Below are 13,291 nucleotides of genomic sequence, written 5' to 3'. Positions count from 1 at the left end.
TCTTTTCTCCCACGCGGCGTTCTGGCTTACCCGTTAGAAATTAATACATGACCATGAATGTGATAACTGCTCCAGACTGCAACAATACGACCTTTAATTTCAACTATAAACAATAAGCGGTTAAATAAGTATTCAATTTGAGGTTGATATAGTTTTCGAACATCAAAGGACAGACCTTTTTTGAATTGAGGTGGAATTATCTAACAAATTTTTTTCACTCGTTTCATTCTCTTTGTGCTCTTTTTTTAAAAAAAACTTCGACATTCGAATATCCTTTCACATAATTATGTAGTGACCTCATCATATTCTCCTCCATAACCAGCAATGAGCCTTCATAGAACCGAGAGAAAATTTAGATAGATACGTCCCTATTAGGTCGTACAGTTGGCACGAGTACCGGCTGACACGGGCCGCCCGAATGATGTACATTTCCACCCAACTCATTCCTCACTTCGCAATCTCGACTTACGTCTTGTTTCGCCAGTCATTTGTTCCCCGTTAGCCATGCAACCGAAATGCTTCGAATTCCCATGTATACGCTCCAGTCATTTGCTAGGATAAAATTATTGTCAAACCAAAAATGGAAATGGAATTCCGGTTCAGGGGCGATACATATCGCGTTATAGCCGAACCCAACCTCTGTAGACTAATGGCGTCCGCGGATAGATGACTCAGTAGGTTGATGGCGCACAGTTTTATTGGATCTGGGGCGAATAAATCCTCCCCACCACAGGGCTCAACTTATTGTAATTTATAGATTCAAAAGGCACTTTCACGGCTTGATAGTCGGGCAAGAGCAAAACGAGAAAAATCATTTAGAATATGATCTCTGCAATTCTTCTGGGTTTTCTTCCGCGTCAGCTTGTTTGTAGACAACAGTTTCGCTGGCTATCCTGCCAGCGTCTTCATCAAAGAGAGAGCCAATCAGAGAGAAGCGCCCAGTCAGACAGCCAATCACAGTGCAGCTCCCATCCAGCCTACGGTATGTAAGCGAGGCAGAAACCAACAGCCGACACATTCGACCTGAAGACGCTGGCAGGATAGCCAGCGAAACTGTTGTCTACAAACAAGCTGACGCGGAAGAAAACCCAGAAGAAATGCAAAGATCAAACTATCGCCGCGGAAACCTACGTTCTAACATCATTTAGAATATGGTGACAAAAATAAGCTGAATATTTATATCATGAACAAAAATATTTAGTAATAAATCAAACGAAGGGAATTCATGGCGTGAGACTCCTTCAATGGAGCGGGTTATTTGAAAAAAAAAAACAATGAACTTGACGAAATTAGGGCTGTTACAGTTGGCGGCCTTTTTTCCATGAACGCTGCCTTAGCTTATTCGACTCTTGATGTCACTCGCCTTTCTGCAGTCTTAGGCAAGGCCAAAATGTCAGTTTTTGACGATTCACGCAGCTGTCCTTTGTATTTTATTCTGTCCACGGATTAAGTCTTTCTGCACTGGATCCCTTATCCTAGCTTTATTTTCAAGGTGTGGTTGGACGAAATAGAACCTTTCTTTTACTTTTTCTCCGAAAATCTTCCCACAACATGCTTGACGAATCTTATCTTATTCAGGGCTCTTCCAAAACTATTTCTCATCTGTGTTCGCAACCATTGATTCGAAATTATCGTAACTCACAGGTAAATTACTTCATGTGTCGCCTTCATTTAATACCGACCACAACATATGCATGCATGGGAAATACTAATTTAAATGTATTAAGTTTACTATACATACATTGAAAAGGTTTATTTAATAAAGAACATAAGAAGAGGTAAGAACATGAGTTTGAAACATGTAATGAGTCTTGAGAAAAGAGTGGACGAACGGTAGTGACGCTGTATCTTAAATGCGTGGAATATATATAAATCCTCCCTCGCGACATAATATTGAAGCTAACACTTCATTACTTATCAAACCGCCAAAATAAATCAGTGCTGGTAAAATTAAATCGTCATAGTATAAGATCAGAGTGTGATTCAACGATTTGAATCGAAGGAATCTTTCGACTGACCGTTTTGAGACGTGAAAAGGACGTAAATTTTACCTCAGCTGACCCTGGAATGTTAGTATGCACTCTGTAGATGTTGACGTGATCGGCTACGCATTGAAGCTTATAGCCTCTGAAAGAGTTATGCCTCTCCGTACGATATATATCCTGTATGCACGAGTATTAAATTGGTAAAATTCACTAATTCATGAATAACTTTGTGGTATTCCATTATAGGTTTCCATGGATCTTACACAATTACTTATAGATGGTATATAGTATCCAACTTGAAAACAATACTAAACACAATTAAAATTAACTAACTCATTACTAACTCTGTAGTATTCCATTATAGGTTATCTTGGATATAAAACACAATTACTTATACCACTTCCTTTTATATCAGAGCGCGACCCGGGTTTCAATGAATTATCATCATCTTCAGGCGCTTGTTTATCTTTGTATTTGTTTATCTTATTATTGTTACCTAGTTACCTGATGAATTTTAAAACGGACGCCAGAATAGGGGAAAAGGATGGGTAAAGCTATTAATTTATAAGAGCACTGTATTCACTTTCAATAACTTTTAAATTTCTCACTGCTACTTAGAGTTCACGGCGGTCATTGCATAATTTGAAAATATTCATTTCAAAATCTCTCCTATGGCAGTTGGACATTAAGTGTTTAGCAAAATTACTATTTTCATCTTTGTTATTTTTGTAAGCACTTAAATGCTCTTTCTTCCTGATTTCAAATCTTCTTCCTGTCTGTCCCACGTATACACCATCGCAATCGCTGCATTTCAATGAATATACTCAACATCTATCCAATTGGTCTATCTGATCCTTATATTAAACGATCAGTCTCCTTAGAGTGGGATAAGGTTTAAAAGCCATGCGGAATTTGTCCTGGGTAAATGATGAGCCATTTTCATATTTGCCAGAACAGATAAGATTGGCTATCGACTAAGTGTTTTCGGCGGACGAGGATAAAAAGAAGTACTGGTGCACAGTGGCATACAGTACGTACAGTGAGGTACCTCGGTGCACTCTCTCTGAAGATGACGATAATTCATCGAAATCCGGGTCGCGCTCTGTAAAAAAGAGGTATAAGCAATTGCGTAATACCCAAGAAAACTTATTTAATTGGTGCCTGCGGGTAAATTGCTCCAACTGGGAGCATGAGCGATTTTGATTGAGTAGTTTCAAGAAGTCCCGTGATATATTCTCAGTGGAGTAAAGCATTGGGAAAAAATAGCATTGATTTATCCGTGCGAAGGACTAAGCGAAAGGTTCAGGTAGCTATATTACGTCAATGGTAACGTTCATAGAAATATATTAGCGTGAAAACGTTAGCCTTCTAAGGCGTACATTAACCCGCTGAAACCAATGGTCTTAACTGTTCTTTGGTGACTGTTCTACATCTACATTATACCCCGCGAGCCGCCTAAAAGGCGTGTGGCAGGGGTGTTAGGACACCAGCCATATGCACACAAAAAATTAAGTGCTCTAACGAAGTGAGGACTAGCGTTTATTGAAGTCCTTTATGGCTCGGGGAAAAAACCAATTCCCATATCTATCCGTTCGTCAAAAATCTCTCCTAATTTATCGCTTCTGTCGGACCTGAAAATATAGTGTGGCTCTAATATTATGTTCTCCGTGTCGCTCTTAAATATATCCATTCTCAATTGTTCAAGCAATCTAAGCCTAGCGCGCAGCCTCCGGGTCTCCAGCGGCTCCCAGCCTAATTCGCTCAACATCTGGGTAACACTGTCTGTACGCCCGTAGCAGTTTTTGACGAAACGCGCAGCCTTCCTTTGAATTTTATTCAGTTCGCGGATTAAGTCTTTCTGCACCGGATCCCATACGCTCGCTGCATATTCAAGGTGAGGTCGGACGAGAGCGAAGTAGCACCTTTCTTTCACTTTCTCATCCGAAAATCTTCTCACAATACGCTTGACGAATATTAATTTCTTCAGGGCTATGCCGCAAATATTCTTGATTTGTGTTCCCCACGAGAGGTTCGAGGTTATCGTTACTCCCAGGTACTTCACGCCTTTATGCTAATACCATCCACTGCATAAAGTTGGACGAATTCCGCAAGAAATGTACCGCAATTTGTACTGTTATATTTTATCGGCTCATGTTTCGTCCACGGCTAGGAAACGGAGAAAAAAATCATTCGGATTGCATCTAAACATCGCAAACACTCTTTTGAAGTCTTTATACGGTTATGTGGGCAATCGCGGAACCCATTCCTCGGATAGCTTTCTCATGTCAAAATATTCATGTGAAATGTGATATATGCGCTCATCTGAAATGCCTGCAGCATCATTATTCTCATGAACTTTAATTCTTCTATCGTCACTCATCACTCCATGGATTTTATCGACGATCTTTGGCGTCACAACCTTTTTAAGGCGTCCTGAACGTTCGACGTCACTCGTGCCGATACGACCACAACGGAATTCAATAAACCACTTCTTCATCGTTACAATTGAAGGCGCATAGTATCCATAGTATTTATAAAGTCTTCTATTGGTTTCGGCGACAGTTTTTATGCCCGAAAATTAATTTTGAGGCAGTACACCAAATTCGCTTTTTCCCATTATCGTTGAAATTCACAAGATTGTCTGCTTTAAATATCTGTCAAACGCAAGCTAAACGACTGAACTAGCTCAAAATTTCACAGCTGTTTACTAACAGATGGTAACTAACGGGAGTATTGTTGTGCATATTTATAATTACTAATCGGGAAATTCGAAAAGTAACGGACTTATCAAACGACCTTCGTATTTTAAATAAGTGACAAATTTCCATTACGCTGATGAAAATTGTAATTATATGAATGCTTCCCTCCCTAAATGCTTTAACAGCATCACATTTCAGAAAATTTGACGATTTATTTAATTAGCGCGCTAGCAGGAAACGCAACAAACACGGTGGGTCACTATGGCGATATGATCAATGGACAAACTTCGGCACTGACTTAATTGTGTGCACTGATAACTCGTATACCCACCACAGAGCAGGGCACCCGCAATAGGGTAGTTTCCTTCATCAAAGAAAAGGAAATGCATTATTTGCGCTTCGTAGTGTATTCATAATATACAAATTATTTGGTTTTAGAAATCCCAGTTTAGACGAATGGCAATGGTCAATTTTAACCTCATTTGAAAAAGGCCAATGTGGCCTTTTTCAAATGAGGTTAAAATTGCGATTCCACTCCACGTGACGTCACAGGGACCTAGTTTCTACACGAGAGGATAGGAGTTATACATCGTCTGAGGTTACCAATGCATGCATGAGGCACAGAGCTCAGGGAAACATGTCTTAATAATCACCTATTAAAACTGCATATGGTCGGAAAGTTTCCTTCGTTTGATAAGGTATTAATAATCCTTATTTAAGCCAAGCGCTACCTGTTAGCAGGGTACTCTGCTACCTGCTACAGGGTACTCTGCATCGCAGCGGCGTACATACCCTCGCTCCAATGACACCTCACACGGCGACAGCGGGAACCAGAATGACGTCACACGGGGTTTTCCCATCATTCATACTTAGCCGTCGCGTTTTCGCGCGCTTGAAAATTTTCACTTTTCATTTAAACTCGAAAAATAGATATCGTCATTTAAAAATCTAAAAGCGTGAAATATTCACTCCAGGAGTAATAATCTTTCGATTTAGGCAATAAAAAAATAGGAAACCACCCTATTGGCGTTCGCAACGAAAGATTGCCAGTGATTGGTTTGGATTGTTAACCATTATGTGCGTGGCGGCCGTGAGTCGGCCATATTGGTGTTTGGAATAACCGCTCTCTCTCCCTTCTCCCATTAGCATATGTCCGCGTTAAAACTAAAACCATGTTCTTCAGTTTCCTTTTGGTAGCGATGGTTCACTGAAGGCAAATCGATTTCCATATTAGATTCTCAATGTAGCGATGCTTTTGGACAAAGAGTTTTTTAAGAGCTTAGTCGTGGAATTGACTGATTATTGCAGCATTGGAAGATATTCATGCTCATTCATAATATTACCTTATACATAAGAAGTTTAGCTAAATATTTTGTCGGAAGAATTTTTTTTAATATGTGTGAAACCGGAAAATTTTGACATGGCTATTTTCAATGTTCCTTGGAAGTTTAAAGATTTAATTTTTTAGGAGCAAAGGTCAATTTATAGAAATAAATTAGCATTAAATTAACCACCTTTGAGTGAGATTCCATTGCTCACACATCAATGGGTACTGGAGGAAATTTAAATCCATATTATTTTTATTATAATTTATAAGGTCATATTTGCAATTCAAACAAAAATTAGCCCAGGACCTTGGAAATTAGGGCGTTGTTTGGTTGATTTTGAATTGACAGGAAAATTAGCATGAACTTTGAAAGACGCAGTACCGCATTCAATTTTTTTAATGCGCTTTGCAATAATTTTGTTTTTATTCTAATCGTGAAATGCGGAACAAAAACTCGGAATGCAAAATAACGTGGATATAAATCGGAATTGAGAAGTTAACTCCGAAAACAAATCGCTGAGACCACTGGGAAACTATTGAAATCAATTTCAACACCTTAATTGCGGCATTTTGGAGATATACTTCCGCAGAAAAATGATAGATGGCTTCCAGTCCACGATACTTAACCTATTAACCCAACCAATGAAGCTGCGCAGCAAACTTTTCGTCAATCCAAATTCATACTTATTGCGAATTTTATCCAAAAGCGTGCCTAATCACGCCAAGGAAATAGAAAGAAAATACCCTTTGACTATCGTGAGTGGTGCGTCCTCTTAACGGTCAACGATGGTTCGTGACCTCGGCAAGGTCACTGGCCTCGTGAGCGACCCTCTGCTTTTACGGTGGCAGTGTCGGAAGGGAAAGATTTGTTCATCGTATTAGCGTTAGAGTGGCGATTTGTGTCCTTTGGAGCAGAATACGCTAATACTGCTTCCGTAACACGCATGTTACGCTTGAAAGCTCGCCAAGACCACTCTAGAAATCTCCGATGATCCAAAATACTCCCAGCAATAATCTCTGTCAATATTTAGTGTCGGAGTCGGATGTTTCTACGTCGTTATCAATCCACCATCCATCTTAATTCCTATTTTCACTTAAGGGAACAAAATGGCCGCCATAATCCCATCTAATAAACAATCCTCTTGAATTCCACAAGAGACCTTAGCAACCAGTCGGCATTGTTGGATTTGCGAGATGTTTTCGTCCAAGTTAAGAGCTTATTACGATAATGTATTTAAAATGTTTCAAAGGGGTCTTCTGTTCACATTTAGATTATTGATTTACATTGTTATGCTCTTTTATCAACCCACATGCCATCGTAACACCTCTTTCTACTTAGACAAATTTTAACCTCTATTTCCATATCCTTGTTTATTTTCCTTTAAGGCCATAGCAACGATTAAGCGATTTTTGCATTTAGATATATTTTCGACCGGATCAACAGATTGTGTTATCAGTTATTTCATGGTGGTCTCCAGTTCAGTTTTAGATATTTTGAGTCGCAGTTACCACATCGTTCTCTGCCCACATACCATATTAAATCCTATATCCAACCCGAGAAATTATAACATCCATTTAAATAAGCCAATGTTCATTTGGGTACGAGTCATTCGAGGCACGTTCATTGTCGAATTCACGAGACATGTCCTCGAAAGTCAACAGATTATTATAATTTCATTGAAGGTTGTCGAGTTAAATTTTAGATTTGTATTTATTTCTTTGTTCCATACCCATATTTCCGAAATAAGAGCCTTGCCGTTCTACGGAAGTGGGATAGGGATTCTGTCCTTGTAATCTTTTAATTCAATGGAGTACTTGCGAGTGCGAGGTTTTTCAGTAAAATTTATTTCAGAGATTTCAGTAAAATTTATTGGAATTGTTGGTGTATGGTTTCAAAATGTCTACACGAAAATATCGAGATCATTTTTTGCCTTGTTAGCTTTTATTTCAACTTTTAATTTGCACTGTTGTCGTATCTACAACAATGTTGCCTCTAAGCGAATTCATTGCTTCATCTCATCGTGCCATCAACTTGCACACCGCTTAAATCATAAGTTGAAATGCTGCACTTACGTTGAACTGATCTGTTAATGCGTTGAAGCAGCGCACAGTGGGCGGAAATCGGAAAAAGCCGGACAAAATTACAAAATGGCTCTTTTTGAGCTATAAACTTGAAACTTCGCAGGTATATTCAAAAATGATTGAAATTTATTGATATGTACTTCATTTGACATAGATCCTATCCGTTACTGAGATACAGAGGCTCAAACGTGAGCAAATTTCCATAAAAACGCCCGTCTTCAATTTTCTCTGAAAATCTTCCAAAGTAAGTGAATGGTGAAGTTATGGGTGGATTCTTGCCGAATAAAAAACCACATAATCTGTTAGCATGGTATTTTTTCTTTATTTTTCCGTAATCTTAAAGAATACAGCCCAAAAATTCTTACCGTGCAGTAACAAAATGGCGGATACTGTTTTTCGACGAAGTTTTACATTTAGGTAGAGTTTCAAATAGGTTTTCGGCAAGGTCGCGCAGAGTAACTTATATGAAAGCATTGTTTGAAGATTTCTTGAGGTCTTTATGCAGTTTTCTTTGAAATATGTTTGCGTCGCCGGAATTTACATTGATTTTTCGATCGCGCGGCAGGTTTCTTCTCCGCGCGTCGGGAGTTGGATTAGCCGCGCCGCGGTAAGGTTATTGAAGCTGTATGGGTTTTAACGCTCAACATTCACCGTTTTTATGTTTTGCTTCAAGACACCGATTCTCAAATGGTCTATGGTGAAGACAGTGGAGGTTTTTCATGCGATGTACTTGCACGTTTCATCGAAGTTCATTTCGTTATCTTTGGATACGATCGAAGACCATGCTTCTATTAAAAGCGTTCAAACCTCGACAAAGTGAGTTGTTTTCCTGGGAATCATACAAAAAGACGTACCAGAAAGATACGTACAGATAGGTTTATGTGTCGCTTCAAAAATTGGCTCGCTGAATCCATAACATTTCTGGAATATGCTTTGCATTACTTTCTCAATACTTCTGCGGGAGTTGGTATTTTTGTAGAAATCTATACTTTTAGAATTTTAGAAAGAATTTATGGGCTGTATTCTTTAAGATTACGGAAAAATAAAGAAAAAATACCATGCTAACAGATTATGTGGTTTTTTATTCGGCAAGAATCCACCCATAACTTCACCATTCACTTACTTTGGAAGATTTTCAGAGAAAATTGAAGACGGGCGTTTTTATGGAAATTTGCTCACGTTTGAGCCTCTGTATCTCAGTAACGGGTAGGATCTATGTCAAATGAAGTACATATCAATAAATTTCAATCATTTTTGAATATACCTGCGAAGTTTCAAGTTTATAACTCAAAAAAAGCCATTTTGTAATTTTGTCCGGCTTTTTCCGATTTCCGCCCACTGTGCAGCGGTGCAAAAGCGATGCTGGAGATGCAAGCGTCTTTTCTCTTGGAGTGGCAGTGATCCTCTTTTTTCTCAATACTCGTATTAAGAGCACGAGAGAACTGAACGGTATTCGGTAACGGAACCTCTCGTATTACAAAGAATTTCATTCAGCAATAAATAATATCGCCAAAACATGTCTCGACCTCACGATATGTCAAAATGCTATCTTTGTGTATCAGTTCACGCACATCAAGCCTCTGTTTACCGGCACAGCAACCGCTTTTGGACGACCCTCACTGGATTCATCCCGGAGAGAAGTTCGGCTAAGACTGAATTCATTACTATATCCTGTTTTCACAGGACTGTATGATGACGCTTTATCGCTTTAAGTTCATCTATAAACTCTTGTCGTGATAATCCATGTCGAAAGTTATGAAAAAAGATCTCACGAATTAAATGTTTAAAATACAATTTCAATATTTTAAATATATTTAGCAATTAAGATGTTATATTGTTAAGAATTTTAGTCATTAAATTGGTAAAAATAAAACAAATAATTTAATTTGCAGTTTCGACCGACTCATCAATTGTTGTATCGTCACAAAATCCTAAATACATATCCCTAAGAAAAAGATGTATTTTTTTGTTAACTTTTCCTATTTTTTAATGCTCTATATGTTATCCGGGGTTGTATTATGTATTTTAATGCTCTATATGCAAACACTCTTGTCGTGATAATCCATGTCGAAAGTTACGAAAAAAGATCTCACGAAAGTATTTACGAGTTAATTTTATCGGTTGTCCTATATAAATTTCAATAATTACTGTAAATAACACAGATTGCACAATAAGGACTTAATACTCGAACACAACGTTCAGCAATGTTCAGAACTTTGTAATACTAACCTTACATTTCACCTAGAAACACGCATTGTTGCTCAGGCTAGACATGTAAATTGCAAGCGTTCAACAATGTCAACTTTCCAACGCAAACTTTACATTTCACCTAAATACTGATTGTTGCCAAGGCTAGAAATGTAAATAGCAACCGTCGCGTCGCATGAAAAGGTTAGCAGATAGGAGTGATTTGAGCTGGAGCTGTTTAAAAAGCAAATCCTCGAATATTTTGACTTACGACGACGGAGGATCCTAACGCATCCTTTTAGTCCGTTTGGCGCCATTTATGGTGTTTCACCAAAAATGGTCGTACCCGCAATTTTGAGTAGGTACATTTTTTTGCGAGCGCAAGTGAGGTCGGATTATGAGTGGGCGGCGAGCCATTTTGAGCAGAGCCTCTGAGTCACGTCTCGCATGCCGTGACTTTTTGCGGACACAAAACCCGCGCCATTCATTATGGGTAAAATACTTACTTGATTTAAAGGCAGTAAAATTTAAGCTCCTCCGAACTTTCCCTGCCGCCCGTGAATTTACGAGTAAATCACGCTTAAAATGGACACTTTAAACCCCTCTCGACCGTCCATACTTTATTTATGAAGGTTTCTACTACCACATGTGCATAATATTCTGAGAGCAACCTCGAGGGTGTTTGGCAGGGGGTGACTAACATCAAGAATATCCTCACATGCACACTTCGCGGTCATAATAAATATTAAGCATTAATTGTTTGAGGCGTAACTATGTGAAAGCGATTCATAATTAAATTAAGAAAGAAGAACTTTGTACTTTCACATTAATATTTAATCACGACCATGGTTTCAACGTTAGACGTCATCATCAGGTGAACTCTACAGAGGTCCATCACATCCTTTTATACCAGGCTAGGAGGGGGAGGGAGGAAGGTAATTAGGTTGAAAGGATTGGTTAACAGAGAAGAGGGAGGGGGGAAAAAAACCTTGGTCATGTGGTATGGAAGTTAGGGGGAGGAGGCACCCTTATGGGGGGCACGGCAAGTGGAGGGGGGGGGGGTTCAGGTGAGAGAGAGAGGCCGAAGAGTTCGTCATGTCATTAGCCCAGGAATTTAGGAGTGGGAGGCTTAAAAGAGGGGAATGGTAGTCATACAAAAATTCGTTTACAATGTTGTCATTGGAACGTACGTGCTGCAAAATTTCCATTTGTTCCAAAGCGTCTAATCTAGGTCCTTTAGGTTCATAATGAAGCACTTCAAACACAAAATCACTTTGATGATTGTTATCTAACAAATGTATAGCAAATTGTGAAGTAGTCTTTTTATTTCTCTGGCAGGCTTGATGTTCTTTTACCCGCTCTTGAAATTGTCGCCCCGTTTGCCCAACATACACCGCGTTGCATTCACATTTTAGTCTATACACCCCACTCCTTTCTTCTCTTGGGATGTGATCTTTGGTGAGGGAAAGAATGTTCCTGAGGTTGGATTTATTGTAAAACGCAACTTTAATTTTATCCTTGGGCACCTTTTTGTATATCTTCGGCCCAATGTCCTTTAAAAAAAGGGGATTCTACGCCACTTGGCCGTGGATTCTTGTCGCGTTCGGGATCCATAAATTTCTCCCACTGCTTGTTTTTTTAATTGTTTCCGATATAAGCTATCAATTAACTGTTCGTTGTATCCGTTATTTTTAGCAATTAGTTTAATTGTGTTTAATTCCTCATTGAACTTGGCAGGGGACATCGGAATATGCAGCAACCTATGTAACATGCTGTGAAAGGCTGATAACTTGTGGGAAAAACAATGTCTTGAACTGGAGTGGATCACTTGGTCCGTATAGGAGTTTTTCCGAAAGACTGAAAACTCGAGGTGATTGTTGACCTTAGTGACTTTGAGATCTAGGAAGTTGAGAGAGTTATTTTCTTCTATTTCGTAAGTGAAATTCAAATTGCGGTCCAAAGAATTCAAAAAAGATAGGAACATTTTTAGTTGTCTTATTGAGCCAGTCCAAATACAAAACACATCGTCCACATATCGATGCCAGGATAGCACATTTTTGGTCTGTGGATTATTGGGGGAAAACAGGTTCCTTTCGAAAAAGTCCATATATATGTCCGCCAGGAGAGGGGATAAAGGAGAGCCCATGGCCAATCCATTGGGCTGTTCATAAAATACACCGTTAAATTTGAAATAATTTTGAGACACACAAATCTTCAATAGATCACACAAGTCACTTATAATGGGAGCTGCCACACGTTTCTGGCCCACCCAAAGAAGCCGTAGACATAGCAGAATCTATTCTCGTCCAGAAACGTGTGGCAGCTCCCATTATAAGTGACTTGTGTGATCTATTGAAGATTTGTGTGTCTCAAAATTATTTCAAATTTAACGGTGTATTTTATGAACAGCCCAATGGATTGGCCATGGGCTCTCCTTTATCCCCTCTCCTGGCGGACATATATATGGACTTTTTCGAAAGGAACCTGTTTTCCCCCAATAATCCACAGACCAAAAATGTGCTATCCTGGCATCGATATGTGGACGATGTGTTTTGTATTTGGACTGGCTCAATAAGACAACTAAAAATGTTCCTATCTTTTTTGAATTCTTTGGACCGCAATTTGAATTTCACTTACGAAATAGAAGAAAATAACTCTCTCAACTTCCTAGATCTCAAAGTCACTAAGGTCAACAATCACCTCGAGTTTTCAGTCTTTCGGAAAAACTCCTATACGGACCAAGTGATCCACTCCAGTTCAAGACATTGTTTTTCCCACAAGTTATCAGCCTTTCACAGCATGTTACATAGGTTGCTGCATATTCCGATGTCCCCTGCCAAGTTCAATGAGGAATTAAACACAATTAAACTAATTGCTAAAAATAACGGATACAACGAACAGTTAATTGATAGCTTATATCGGAAACAATTAAAAAAACAAGCAGTGGGAGAAATTTATGGATCCCGAACGCGACAAGAATCCACGGCCAAGTGGCGTAGAATCCTTTTTTT

General features: G+C 39.0%; 1 protein-coding gene across 1 annotated transcript in view; it reads left to right on the top strand.

Annotated features, from left to right (window-relative positions):
• LOC124168917 (thrombospondin type-1 domain-containing protein 4-like) overlaps positions 1-13,291 on the top strand; it is a 351,906-nt gene that overhangs the window by 115,465 nt on the left and 223,150 nt on the right. The window lies entirely within an intron of this gene.

The sequence above is a fragment of the Ischnura elegans genome, chromosome 12, assembly GCF_921293095.1.
Source record: "Ischnura elegans chromosome 12, ioIscEleg1.1, whole genome shotgun sequence".
NCBI classification, from domain to species: domain Eukaryota; kingdom Metazoa; phylum Arthropoda; class Insecta; order Odonata; family Coenagrionidae; genus Ischnura; species Ischnura elegans.
The sequence above is the reverse complement of the archived record's forward strand: the minus strand, read 5'-3'. Positions and strand labels throughout refer to the sequence as shown.